The sequence below is a fragment of the Lipotes vexillifer genome, unplaced genomic scaffold (genome assembly GCF_000442215.2).
Source record: "Lipotes vexillifer unplaced genomic scaffold, Lipotes_vexillifer_v1.1 scaffold131, whole genome shotgun sequence".
Taxonomy (NCBI): Eukaryota; Metazoa; Chordata; class Mammalia; order Artiodactyla; family Lipotidae; genus Lipotes; species Lipotes vexillifer.
In genome coordinates this window covers 808203-818025 of record NW_006782866.1, presented here as the reverse complement: position 1 = coordinate 818025, position 9823 = coordinate 808203, and the positions used below count along the sequence as shown (strand labels likewise).

General features: G+C 42.9%; 1 pseudogene; it reads left to right on the top strand.

Annotated features, from left to right (window-relative positions):
- The first annotated feature begins 1838 nt into the window (after nucleotides 1–1838).
- On the top strand, nucleotides 1839–3469 carry LOC103071012 (5'-nucleotidase domain-containing protein 3 pseudogene; annotated as a pseudogene).
- The last annotated feature ends 6354 nt before the right edge of the window (nucleotides 3470–9823 follow it).

Genomic DNA, 9823 nt, shown 5'->3' with positions numbered 1-9823 from the left:
TGATGCGAGCCTCTTAGAAGAGGAAAATATAATGCATGTAGCATCCTTCCAGCACTTTGCAAGTACTTTTGCATCTTTTATCTCACTATATCCTCACCATTCCTGAAATGGATAAGTTGGGTTTTATTTCTAATGTGAGATGAAGAAATGGAAGCCTAAAGAATTTAAATAATTAGCTCACAGTTGATAGCAAACCACTGACAAAACAGGAATCTAGACGTCTTGACTGTCAGTTCAGTGCTCATCCCACGTCCTCATACTTGTTCCCTTGATGTTAAGCAGATGACGCGGCAACTGCGTGTGCTTTGTGAAATAGACCAAAACAAATCTGTTGTACAATGATCACTGATGGTGGTGCAAGGAGCAAAAAGAGATAGGAAAAAACCACACACACACTGTTTAAAAGGAATATAAATTGGGAGTTCTTCACAATGAAACACTTCTGTTTTGCAAACGATACTGTTAAGAAAATGAAAAGACAAGCCATGGGCTAAGAGGAGATATTGGCAAAACAGAAAGGACTTGTATCCAAAATATATAAATTGCTCTGCAAATTCAATAATAGGAAAACATCCAACCAATTAAACATGGAAGAATATTTGAAGACACTTCACCAAAACACAGGGATGACAAATAAGCCCAGGAGAAGTTGCTCATCTTCATTAGTCATCAGAAAAATGCAAATTAAAATCACAATGAGACACTGCTACACACCTAATACAAAGGCTAAAATAAAAATATCAGACAATATCAAGAGGTGATAAGCATGTTAAGTGACTGGAATTCTCATATCTTGCTGGTGGGAATGCAAAATGTACAACCATTTAGCAAGTTTTTATAAGTCACTGAACAACCCAGAAATACCACTCCTAGATATTTACCCAAGAGAAATGAAAACACGATCACAGAAAGGCCTGTGCCTGGATGTCTACAGCAGCTTAGTTCACCATTTCTTTAAACCGAAAACAACTCAAAATGCACTTTAATAAGTGGATAAACGAACTGTGGCACATCCATGTAAAGGAACACTATTCTGCAGTGAAAAGTACCGAAGCGTGTAACACCCTGGATGAATCTTGAATGCATTCTGCCAAATGAAAGAAGCCAGACTCAAAAGGTTGCATATTTTATGATTCTATTTACATGATAATCTGGAAAAGGCAAAAACGGATCAGTAGTTGCCAGGGGCTGAAAATAGAGGGAGAGCTTGATTGCCAAGGGACATAAGGACATTTTTTGAAGGAGATGGGACAGTTCTAAATCTTGACCCTGGTAGCTGTTACATGATTTGTAACCTGATGTGTTAAACTCATAGAATTGCACATCAAAATGGTCAATGTCACATGTAAATTATGCTACATTTAAAAAGGAATACAAATACATAAAATCTAGTTGAAATCAAAAGACATGAAAACCAGTTGATGTCAAAAGAACAAATATGCCAGACAATAAAAAAACATAAATTGTCCAAAGTGTCTCCTATTTGACAGTAAACTTAAATTAGCAGTTGAAATGTCCAATTACTATCTTTGAAAGTGAAACTGAATCTAACATCTGATTGGTTAGAGTCCATGTACAACTTTGAAAACTACATATTAACAATAACATAAGAATGAAATAGAGCAGAGTGATCTAAATAGCTATTTAATATAATTTTCTAAATGAAATAATTAACCAAAAAGGCCTTTACTTACTAATTTATTCAGCTATACAGAAATACAGAAATAATCTGAATAATCAAGCCTCCAGGATATAAACTGAAAAATCTTTACTCAACAAAGGCAAATAGCCTGAGGCGCCACTTGCGGTGGGGCAGCGGCAGACAGTGGCGGGTGGCTCGTGGGGCCAGTGCAAGAGCGGTGGCGGCCCTGCGGGGCAGCTGCGGGACTGCGGCTCGGGAGCGGTCGCACGAGGGCCCCACACGGGGCCCTTATGCAGGGCACGTGGGACCGCCCCGGCCATGAAGCGCTACCTTTGGGAGCGCTACCGGGAGGCAAAGAGGAGCACGGAAGAATTGGTTACTTCAGTTATGAGCAGCTTGTTGAATCCAGATGCCATCTTCTCAAACAATGAGATGAGCCTGTTGGACATTGAAATCTACGGCTTGAAATCTACGGCTTTGATTATGATTACACCTTGGTGCGTTATTCTAAGCGCCTCCACACACTGATACTTAATGCCGCTCGGGACCTTCTCATCAATGAACACAGATATCCCATGGAAATCAGGAAGTATGAGTGTGACCCAAACTTTGCAATCCGTGGACTGCATTATGAGGTGCAGCGGTCGGTCTTAATGAAGATCTGTGCTTTTCATTACATCCAGCTGGGAACTGTCTACAGAGGCCTAAGCGTGGTCCCTGATGAGGAAGTCATTGAAATGTACCAGGGCTCCCACGTGCCTTTGGAACAGATGAGCAACTTTTATGAGAGTTCCCACAGAAACACCATGACATCATGTCCATGTTCATGGACATCTTCTCCCTGCCCGAGATGACCCTGCTGTCCTGTGTGAACGAGTACTTTCTGAAGAACAGCATCGACTATGAGCCTGTGCACCTGTACAAAGACGTCAAGGGTTCAGTTTGGGAGGCGCACACCAAAGGAATCATGCGCAGAGCAGTTGAAGCAGATATTGAAAAGTACATCTGCTACCCTGAGCAGACCCGTGCAGTGTTGGCCAAACTGGCTGATCATGGCAAGAAGATGTTTCTCATCACCAATAGCCCCAGTAGCTTTGTGGACGAAGGGATGAGGTATATTGCTGAAAAAGACTGGAGGGACCTGTTTGATGTGGTCATCGTTCAGGCGGAGAAGCCAAACTTCTTTAGTGATAAGTGGAGTCCCTTCCAAAAGGTGAATGTGAAAGGCGTCTTACTCTAGGATAAAATCTACACGTTGCAGAAAGGCCAGATTTATAAGCAGGGCAATTTATATGAACTTTTGAAGTTTACTGGATGGAGGGGATCCAAAGTGTTGTATTTTGGTGACCGTGTATACAGTGACCTGGTGGACTTGACCCTAAAGCATGGCTGGTGAACGGGTGCAGTTATCCTGGAATTGAGATCTGAGCTCAGAATTATGAACATGGAGAAGAACATTCAGTTACCTGGCTACAGACCTTGACTGGGTTATTGGAGCAGATGCAGGTTCACAGAGATGCGGAGTCACAGCTGGTTTTGCAGGAGTGCAGAAAGGAGAGGAAGGAGTTGAGAGAAATGACCAAAGGTTCCTTCAGCGCCCAGTTTGGAAGCTTGTTGTTTCGCATAGACCAGAACCCCACGTACTTCCTGCGGCGCCTGTTGCGATTTGCCGACATCTCCGTGGCATCCCTGAGCTGTCTCCTGAGCTATGACATCAGCTACACGTTCTACCCGTGGAGGACCCCACTGCAGCACAAGCTTCCTGCCTAGTCCGACAGGCCCCCGGCCGCCAGGCTGCCACTCCTGCAGGAGGCCCAGGCCAAGTAGCCAGCGGCCCAGCCATGCTGGGCGCGAAAAGCCAGGACCAGCAGCGGCCCCGCACTGGGCAGACTTTGTGTAGACGTGAGTGTCACTTACAGACATGCCTTGTGATATCTGTTTTGTACATTACGGAGGATACCCCCCAGCTCGTGAAGACAGGAGCCTGCAGCCCATGGGGACTGCCTTCCTGTACATGTGGGGACAGCGGCTGGCTTCCTGTCAACACCCTGTGATCAGCCTTCTTGTTTACTAAGGTACCATAACTGGCGTCAGATTTTCTGGGATGGGGAGGCTTCTTGATACCATCTCTGGATTTCAGCAGGTGACGTTTTGAAACTCTTCTTGACTCTTCCATGGAAAATGCATGGAAAAACTGAACATTCACAGGCAGTGCAGGGGCCCAGTGATGTGCACCGGTGAACTGCTCACAGAAAGCTGATGCTTGAGCGAGTGCTCCGATAGCATACCACGATATCGGCGGCAGAGACGGTCCCTAGATGACAGCCGGTTCCCAGATATCTTCTCGTACTAGGGCTTTGGCACTCTGGTGCCTCACTTGAAAGCAGACTCAGCCTCTCTGGAAGTCTTTCGTGAGAAAGAACAAGAGAATTTGCAAGACCTTGGCCTTGATTGTCCTCAGTATCCGTTTTCTGTGTCCTGCCCCCTTCAGGGGAAGGGCCATTGTGCCCCAAGTGATGGGCAGGTTCACTCTTTCCCCCAGAAAAGGAGGGCAAAGAGAGAAGAGCTTCTGGTTAAATTCCAGCCAGCAGAACAGACTGTAGAATGAGGCTGCGCAAAACGAACAGGTCAGAAGACAAATGCCAGTGCATTTGTTGTGCGTCTCCCAGGACTTTATTTTACCTGAAACTGCTACCCATGTATTGCTTGAAGGTGATCATTGGAGGATGGAAAATGAAACCAAAAAAATGTCCTTGTAATGAAGTGCCACACTGTGCCCCCTACCGGGTGTGTTGCAATCTTATTAAAATGTGTATTACCAGAAAAAAAAAGAAAAAGAAAAAAAAAGGCAAATAAAGAGCAAAAAACATTACCTTTGAGGGCTATTCTTCAACTGGTCAAAAGGAATAGATGTTCTATAAGTGCTTGAGAACCATCACAACTTTAGTTCTTAGTATTGTATGTGATTATTGCTTATTTGCCTTAAGTATTTGATATTTAAGTATTTGACATGTTGCCAACATGGTCAGAACCCTATCACCCTTTTTCATACTTCCTTTCTAGTAGCTTTCATGATCTAGTTGTCTTAATGGAAAAGCCTGGTCATTCTGTGGAATCTCTTTTCCTGTCTTGGCCTTTCACGCAGCCTTTGCTGTCTTGTGAAAATGCAAAGATCTCGAGTTTAGGAAACACAGTCATGCTTGTCCACAAGGTAGAGAAACACTACTTTGTACTCGGGCAATCAGACTGTAGAAATAAAAATGGGAGAATGAAAGAGGGACAAATGAAAGGAACATTGAAATACTATTTTCACATCTACTAAAATAACAACTGTAAACAAACAAGCAACAATAGTTCTCATCCCGCTGATGCTATGATGAAAGTGGTACATCAATTTTTGCTTGTGGCCTTGTGAGTTTCTAAAATTATTTGTGATAACAAAATGGAAGTGCAGTGCCTTGTGAGGTCTGAAAAATGTACATTTGATTAAATAATTCTCCGTTTAGAAATTTATCCAAAGGAAATAATTTGATGGGAGAAAAAATGATGCCTGACCCATATATCAACCCAGAATGAGCTAAAATAGCATTAAAATAGAAAGCTAATTAAATGTACACCATTAGGGGAATTGGATAAAAAAGAAAAGAAATTTAGTGGAATACAGACTTCGGGGACTTCTTAGGTAGCATGAGAATTAACTTTAGCTACCTGTGCTCAGCACCTATGTTTACACATCCCGTTTCCTCCTGTATCACCCCTCCAATTGTTCTAAGCACCATTTAACAAACTATACCTTTCATTTATTTTCTTCATTTTTTGTCTCCTTTAACAAAAGCCACCCCTTGAGTGCAAGGATTTTTGCCTGTTTTCTTCACTGTTGTTTTCTCTGTGCCTAGAGCAGTTCCTGGCACATAGCAGACACTAAATATTCATTAAACAACTATAAAAACTGAATGCAAATATACTCAGTAAGGACTTTTTAGTAGTCTGATTTTGATTCTGTTTCACTTTTTGCTTTTTATTTAGCCATTTAAAAAAAATTAGTTCATTCAGCAAATATTTACTAAGCCCTTCTCTGAGCCGGGCATTGTAATAGGTGCTGGTTCATAGACATGACCCAGACAGCTGTGATCCTGTAGCATCACGGGGCTCACAGTCTGATGGAGAAGAGGGCCCTGGAGCCGGAATCACGAGGGAGACGAACCGGGAGGAGAGGGTGCTATAGGGACGTATGACAAGGGGCTTCCCCTCCCTAGGGGTTAGCGAGCCTTAGGGATCAAAGCCTTGAGGGATGAGGAAGAGCTTACTAGGGGAGGATGTTCCAGGCCTGGCGGACACACACGTGAAGGACCTGAGCTGTGATTCTGGCACTTCCGAGGCCAGGAGGGCTGAAGTCGCTGTGGTTGGGGTCATGCCCACTGTGGGGGGCATCGTGCATGCTGAGAACCTGAAGGCGGACTGGAATGAGGAGGCCCTGAACCCTCTTCAGCACTTGGGTCTCTATCATTCTTGAGGGCAATGGGAAATTATTGACAAAATATAGATGTAACAGAAGAATGATCTGGTTGAACCTGAAGTTTGTGGAAATGGCTGTGGTTCCATATAGAGCATGTGGGCAGGACGCATATAAGACTGGAGAGAGCTGGTCCCAGAGGGTAACACAAGCGTGAGCTGCAGGCCCTGGGTCCAATTCCTATTGTGTTCTTCGATCTCCCCTGGATAAAGGAGATCTCTGTTCTGTCTGCCTCATTGAGTGGATATAAGAGGTGCCGTGGTTATAAGGCTGAAAAATGCTGTTAATGTGAGGTGTGGTTTATCTTTTTCATCTGACCTGGGCAAGGAGAGCATGAAAATGAGGAGACGGTCCGTATTGTCTCAGTGCTCATATGTGAGCTGAGAATGGGCTTATTCTCATTGATAGTCCATCTGAAGATAATATGAAGACATTTGTTTGAGTCATACTTTCAATTCCTTTGATGAGTTTTCACAGGCTTAGTGATGTGGTACATTAAGTGATCTCTGTTTTCTTGCTTTCACCTTAGAGATTAATTTGGTAGCAGAAACAGAGGCTTGCTATGGATTTATGAAGATGCGAATGGTTGCATAGTTCTTCCCACTGTCCCCAAAACAGGCCTGGGCCCTGGCAGCAGGTCCTGAGGGAGGCAGTTTCCCTGTGGAGTGCCCTAACTTCAGGGCCGGATGCTGGCTGCTGGTGCCCCGCCCCACCACCCCCCCCACCCCCCCACCACCCCCCCCCCCCCCCCCCCCCCCAACACCCCCCCGGTCCCTCCCAACACATCCCCGCACCTGCTCCCTCCCAACACGTCCCCTCACCTGCTCCCTGATCTATCCCCACTCCTTCCCAACACATCCCCTCTCCTGCTCCCTCCCGACCCCCCGGCCCCGCCGCTGCCCCTTCTCCATTTCTAATCAGTTCTTCACCTGCTGCAGCGTGGGGCCCAGCCTTTCAGTTATTCAAGAATCAGAAAGTATTTGTTGCCTGATGCAGGATTTGCTTTTCTTCAACAGAAAAAAACCTTGGTAGGTGAGATTCACCACCTGGGGCAGCTGGGTCTCTGGATGCTTGCAGGTTGCCTTCAGAGGGGCAGTTACTCTGGGAAGGGGTTCGGTTCAGACAGCATATAAAGTGGATGGAAGAAAGGAAAAGAGATAAACAGATGAATAGGGAACATCCTGATTTTGCCTTCTATTTGTCCAGCTAGAAAACTAGAGCATGCTGAAATATACAGAAACCTCAGGCGCTGGTTGAGGAAAGAGGCAGCTTTGCAGGGAGTGGTGAGAATTCCGGTTCCAGCCTAGATTCTGCTGCTAAACTGTCCTGTGTCTCTAGGAAATCATCTCTCCTCTTTGGGCCATCATCTCTTTACCTGTGAAATGAGAAAGATGGATTATTTGATCTCTAAGATTCCTTTACTTCTGTGACTTTTAATTTCAGGGTGATGTTCAGATCTTGGTGCCAGCCCTTACTAGATCCTCTGCTTCGGATGGAGCTGGTGCTGTTATAATCTCTTCTCTTCATTATCATCCATTCAATTCTTTATTCTTTCTTTCAACAAACGAGTATTGAGCACTTGGTGTGTACCTGAGGGAACCCCTCCAGGGGATCCTAGACTGTGGGTCTTGTGTGATACAGCCGGATTATGAAGGTCAAGTTAGGTATCACTTCTCTGATGGCTTTCTAACTAGACTCTGAAGACTGGTTTAGTTCTAGAAGCCATGAGGCCTACTCATTTATGCATCTATTAATTCAGCAAACATTGACTGAGCATAAACTATAAGCCAGGTGGCATATAAGGGAAAATCCAAGTTGAATCAGGTCAAGGGCTTGCCCTCAAATGTACATGGTTTTCTTGATAAGACTGATATATATTAGGAAAACTGTAATGCAGAGGGATAAATGCAAAAAGAATTTACAGGCACTGGAAACAATGAGAGCACACAGGAGCAGCATCTTTGAATACTGACCAGGGAGCCAAGGCACACCTCTCAATAGGGCCTGGGATCTATATTATGTATATATGGGATATATATTATTTATATATAATTATGAAATACATTTGTATGAAACAAAATTCAGAACATTCAAAAAAGAAAATAAAGATTACTAGTTATCTCATAATTCAGAGAAAATAACTAAAATTTCTTAAAAGATATATAATTTTGGTATACCTCTTCAAGGTATTTTTGATGTCTTTTCTTTCATTGTTTTGTCCAAAAAATCACACATAAATACTGCTTTGTAAGTTGCGTATTCATTTGATAATATATCATTGACTTTTTCATATCATAAATAAAATTCTACCTTATTATTTTAAGAGCTGTATATCATATTCTATTGTATAGATGCCCTGTTATTCTTTTAGCTAATGTCCTATTGGGTTATTCTAAGTTTCCAATATTATAAACAACATTGTGATAAACACGCTTCTCCTTAGGACAAATTCTTAGAAGTTGGATATCTAGGTGAAAGGATATTTTAAATATTGACACACATTGCCAGATTGTGCTTTAGTTTAAAAGCAGAGTTATGTGTGTGTGAGTGTATGTGTGTGTATGCACTCACAAATGCACCTGTATTTGCTTTAGCTAATATTAACTGAGCACTTACTATATTCCAGATGTTAGACTAAGCACTTTAGATACATTATGTGATTTAATGATTGTAACATTTCAGCCCCAGCTGAAGTCCATATAGTCGTTAGAAGAGATACTTTAAGGAATATAATCCAGAAACACATTTTATTTGCTAACCCAAGAAACTTAGTGGTATTTAGAAGTAGAAGGGTAAGCATATAAACTATGAGAGGGATAATAAAATCTTGGTTTTAGCCTTGCTAAGATGTCAGTCTTAGCCATTGGTTACAGTCCATGACCTGTAAACTTAAATCCAAATGGAGAAGTTGCCCAACAAGAGTCTATGCTTGTTTCCATGATGCACATCCAACTTTGCAGTAGTCCAGGGCATTTTTAGTTCTCTGTACCAGCTGATGTTGCTGCAGTGTTTCCTAGAAATAGGGAGACCCTAGGTCTTGATTTGCCCAGGACAGTCCTGGTCTATGCCTGTTGTCTTGAAGTAATTATTAATTTTGCATCCTTTCATTCTCAAAAGTGTCCACTTTGGAAAATAATTTACTTTGAGGAAATGTGTTACAGACTGGGCAGGGATTGCTGATGAGACTGAGTCAAGTTTGGGCAGTGAGATCACCAATTCCTGCCCCTTCCATTACACTATAGGTCAGGCATCTCTTTATCTTACTTTCTAAAGAAAGTCACGTCCCCTGAAATGCACCAGGATATCTGGTTTCCTCACTTATCCAAATAATAGCTGACAATCACAGAAAAAGCAAAAGTATCTGTGTAGTGAGAATTAGTGTCTTCTATAATAAAATTCTTGCCTTTGTCTATGGGAAACATTCTTATTCAAAGCCTGTCTTCTCTTCTTTTACTCACAGACCTCCAAAAGCTTGGGTATCTTATTTCCCACCCACAGGTGATTAAAAGGATAGATCAGAAAGAGAAAGAATGCCTAAGGCAAACACTTCGGCATGAGCAAGCAGTGAAAGTGGCTTATATGAGAGGGAAAAGACGGAAAGCTTAAAAGGAAATGCAAGAACTGCCATATGCAGGTACAAACAAGCCAGCCCTCTGTAGAGAATCCAT